This window comes from Pezoporus flaviventris, unplaced genomic scaffold, assembly GCF_033815535.1.
Source record: "Pezoporus flaviventris isolate CSIRO_AGI_PZ_B2104156 unplaced genomic scaffold, CSIRO_AGI_Pfla_v1 ptg000129l, whole genome shotgun sequence".
Taxonomy (NCBI): domain Eukaryota; kingdom Metazoa; phylum Chordata; class Aves; order Psittaciformes; family Psittacidae; genus Pezoporus; species Pezoporus flaviventris.
In genome coordinates, this window is record NW_026892677.1 from 2,175,353 (window position 1) to 2,180,000 (window position 4,648).

The window sequence follows — 4,648 nt, forward strand, 5'->3', positions numbered from 1 at the left end:
TCCTTGTTCCCATGCCTGGGTAAGACACATCACAGAAGTACCACTCAGTCCTGCCAGGAAACAGCAGCAGCTGTGCTCTGGAAGCCCCTTCTGTGCAGTGTTGCCTGACCAGAGCAAAACGTTGTGGCTAAAACTTGAGTGAGGAAAACCTTGAGGATATTTTCATGCAGACAGGATATTCTGAAAAGTTTCTGAGGCAGTGGTTAAAACCATCAGTGGGTGAATATTTCATCTCTGTTTCCCTCTGTTCACTTGTATATAATGGACTGGGCAGGAACTGTCTTTTCCTTCAGTACCCAAGAGCTCCAATTTCTCCTTTCTCCCTGTTACTGCAAGAGAAAACCGCCTGCATTGTCTGAGTACCTTTAATGTGCAATTCCACCGGCCTAATGGGCACCTGATGGTACAGATAGATTTGATTCCAGATTTGGATCTGCTGACACAAACCTTAATGCTTTTTATTGTGTGTCACTTTGGGAAATCCTGATTAACAGCAACAAAGAGATAATTATGCAAGATGAAGACAATGTAGTTGTTTTAAAAATAATGTATATCATACAATTAATGCTACTTTGTCCTATATCAAAGTCACGCTACCTGCATTAATCATACATCCTCATAGCTTCTAAACATTAATAGCAAGAAATAAAAAGAAGAACTCCTAATTCCGAGGAGAGTCACAATAATGGGGGGTTGGGTTTCTTCTGAGAAGAAGAGAGGTAAGCAATGCAGGTTTTCAGCCTAATTATTACAAAATGTAGAACATAAGACTATCTTTTATAGGAAAAAGGTCTGAAGCCAGTTCAGGAGCCCTGATTAATGATTAATTCCATTAGGCCTCCTGCAATAAGGGTTTCTGAACACTTATAAATTAAGGTGTTGCCTTAAATAAGAGGTAGGATTTTGCCTTCTTCTGACCTTACAAAGGGCCAGCCCAAAGCAGTAAACCCAGCTGGCTGATGTGCAGCGCATGTGCATGGCTGAGCTGTTCTGAGCACTGATATAGCTGCTCCTCTCCTTGGAAATTAAAGAAGATGTGGAAATTACATGAAATGGAGTAGTGATACAGGAGGTACAAAGGGGGAAAAGAATTCTCTTAAGCTGTGGAAGGCTTAAGGCCTTAAAACCTGGTGGAGGAGCAATAGGAATGGTTGGGTGGATGGATGGATAAATACAGACGTCAGATTTTAGCAATTCTTCAGATTAAGAGTTTCTAAAGGAAACATTGGAAAATTATTATTTCACATCTATGTAAGACACTGTTCTTTGGAGTTTATTCTGGGTTGCCTGACTTTGAACTCCTCATCAGGAGCAAAAGGGACCAAGGACCTTATTTTAAATCCTGGTTTAAGAATGATGTCCCGCATTTATGGTTTTAAGGGGATGCAAGGGCCTCATTTGCTCTCCTCTACCCCTTGGCATCATCTGCCGCCATTGGACAAAGTCCCTCCATCTCCTTTTCTTGCCTGGGTCCTCCTTCAGTATGCAGAAACCTGTGAGGAAAGTGGCCCAGGTCCTTTCTCTGCTCTCCTGCTCAGCCATGGGGTTTGGTACTTACTGGTGAGTTTGGGGAATGTGTTTCCCCATGGTGATGGGCTCCAGCAGAGCTGGTGTGGGCTCCCCCATGCTCTTCCATGCTCCCCTGTCATGGTGTAGCACAGGTATCATCTGTGTCATGAACCCTGTGTGTCCACATCCACCTGTCTCCACTGCTGGTAAAGACCAAATATTGAACCTACCTTTATAATTTTGGCCTATCTATGGCAGTAAAGAGGTTTCTATATATACACTAGAGTAGCAACATTACAGCATTAATATTTTTTCTCTTTCTTGACAAAATTAGCTCAATCTTACTTTTGTAACCCAGCTTTGTATGTAGCACATCATGCTTTCCAAAAACTCTTTTCCTTATACCTTGTTTCCCCAAACACTGTTCCAAATTACAACTGTTTTGTGTCACTGGTGGCTTCTGAGCTGGGGGAATTAAGGGAAGGTTTGGGTGTGCTTGTTACATTACCTTCTGTGGAACGGATGGGGATATACCATATGTGCGTCTGCAATTAGACATTTTGATTTCCAAAGTATTTAGTTACCATTTGCTGAACCATTGAGTAATTACCACAGCAAAATTGCACAATCTGTCAGTACGTCAGCTAAGTGTGCTTCTGGACAGCTTTATATGCACCTTCACCAGCGTGAAGCTTTCCCTGTGCTTCATTTGGTTAAACCTCAGTCCTTTTGGAGGAGAAATTCCTCTGGGCAGAGGAAATTTCAAGTAAGAGTGGAAATACCTACTACTGTCCACCTGCCCTGTGGAGGATAACTCACCTCAGAGGGAAAGTGCTGGTAAAGGTAATGAATTCCATTAAACATGGTGGCTTTTTAAGGCTGCAAAGTGCTGTTTTAGGAAACAGGCCTGGACCTGGCCACTCAGCAATTCTTGATTCCATAATTCCCTGAATTTAGCAATGGCACTTCTGCCACTGGCAGGGGGAAATCTTAAAAGGGTTACCCAGTACATTCAGTAGGAGAGGAAGGATTTCCAAGCTGAGAATGTGTTTAGGGTTGTAAGATGTAATTGTTTCGACTCTTTTTTTAGTCTCTAAGGGAAAGGTTTCTATTCAGGAATGGAAAATTAAGGTTACTTTGAACAGAGAAGAGCAAGAGGCATCATTTACTCCCCTCCCTACTTCTCCCTACCAAATTAAACACTCAGAAATCTTGAGGAAATTGGGTCACTAATATGGAAATTTTAAAGTATTGATAATACCAACATGACAAGTTGTCACTTTGCAGTATGTTCTTAAACATGACTAAACCCTAATAACCAGGTTATTCTAGAATAATCAGGGTAACAGAATGGGAATGAATGGCAGTTACTGTAATTATTCTAGAAAGAGGACCAAAGCAAACAGAAATTCTCTCTAATTTTATATATTCCCAATAGGTGCACATAGTACATCATTATCACTATAGAAACTACTTAGTAGTTTCTCCAAAAATCAGCTACGCTTCACGGTCTTATGGGCCAATGTCTGAGCTGCACATGAGCCGGCACCCTCTAATTCAAACAGAGGTAAGCTCAGAGCAAGCTGCAGTAGGCTGCAGCAGACAAAACAAATTTCCTAAGCCAAACATATTAAATCCAATATATTTTTCATTGATTTAATAGACTGAAACTTTGGATACAACTGACACTTTCTGGATATTAATGGGCATTAGTGCTCAGAAATAGAAGGCGAGAGCTGAAAATGAGAGTATATAGACGTTAGGGAAAGAAGGTGCTACAGAGGGCTTTGCTCTATATGAAAGTTCTCTGCTGCAGGATGAAATCTGTAATTAAATAAGATACTCTACAAAATTCTTCAGTGACTTTGGCCCCGTTTTCAGCTAAAACTCTTATTGCTGTCCTAATGCTTCACATAATAGTCAGATGATCATATCTGAAAACAAAAAAAGACATATCCCCTAATAAAAACAATGAAATTGAACAGAACTCAAACCCACAGACTGTTTCCCTCAGCCCTCCTCTCCACCTCCCCTCTGCCTGTGACATGGTGAGGATGGCACGGCAGTTACACCAGCACATCACAGCACTCACCCTGGGATTTGATCCATATGGAGAGACTGCAGCATTTCCACTTCCTTATTCATCATAGAATCAGGCTGGTTTAAATTGGAAAAGAGCTTAAAGCTCCTCCAGCTCCAACCCCTGCCACGGGCAGGGACCCCTTCCACTAGAGCAGCTTGCTCCAAGCCCCTGTGTCCAACCTGGCCTTGAACACTGCCAGGGATGGGGCAGCCACAGCTTCTCTGGGCACCCTGTGCCAGCGCCTCAGCACCCTCACAGGGAAGAGCTTCTGCCTAAGAGCTCATCTCAGTCTCCCCTCGGGCAGGTTAAAGCCATTCCCGCTGTCCTGTCCCTACAGGACCTTGTCCAAAGCCCCTTTAGGCACTGGAAGCTGCTCCAAGGTCTCCCCAGAGCCTTCTCTTCTCCAGGCTGAACAATTATTGCATGGAAAAAAACATTTACTTGTTAGTTCCATTCTGGTTTGCTGCCGATTTTGTTATTCTGCATTAATTATGGTAAAATTATTGACAGTATTCTGCCATCCAAAATGCTGGGCAATATTTTAATTTCATCTTAAATTTACTGATAAATTTTCAACATAGATCCTTCTGTAAAGAATGTTTTTGTAAACCAACCTTGTTTTGCTGTGGATGTGGAGGGAGAGGGGGGTGCAGATGGGATAAAAGGGGGACAGATAAATCATGCCTTTACAAAGGATGCTGTTTGCTAATCTTCTGACACCACGGCCTGTGATGTATGGAATCTGAGCTCCTAAAGTTTATCACATTAGTAAAAAATCCTGTATGGATAAAACCAGACTCTGGGGAGAAAAAAAAAAAAAAAGAAAAAAAAAAAAAGGAAGAAAAAAGAAAAGGAAACTAAACAATGAACATGTGTGAAGTTGGAAATTTATAGGCTTAGGCCTCTGCAGCTACATATCCTGGAAAAAAAAAGTGTTAAGAAAACAAATTACAGTTGTGGATGTGAGGACTCTGACACCGCCGCCTGACAAATCGACCCTCTGGCTTGACCCTCTGCAATATGTTTCCACAGGTAATTCCATAACTCTCCAGTCAA

General features: G+C 42.0%; 1 long non-coding RNA gene across 3 annotated transcripts in view; it reads left to right on the forward strand.

Moving 5' to 3' along the window:
• Nucleotides 1–908: 908 nt before the first annotated feature.
• Nucleotides 909–4,648, forward strand: part of LOC133282558 (uncharacterized) — a 5,672-nt gene continuing 1,932 nt past the window's right edge. Inside the window, exons 1-3 of one of the 3 annotated variants that reach the window (XR_009747656.1) lie at nucleotides 909–1,179; nucleotides 2,948–3,076; nucleotides 4,625–4,648. The exon at nucleotides 4,625–4,648 is cut by the window's right edge and continues 342 nt beyond it. This is a non-coding gene — a long non-coding RNA (uncharacterized LOC133282558). The remainder of the gene's footprint in view (nucleotides 1,180–2,947; nucleotides 3,077–4,624) is intronic. The other 2 variants (XR_009747655.1, XR_009747654.1) reach the window with 2 other exon arrangements.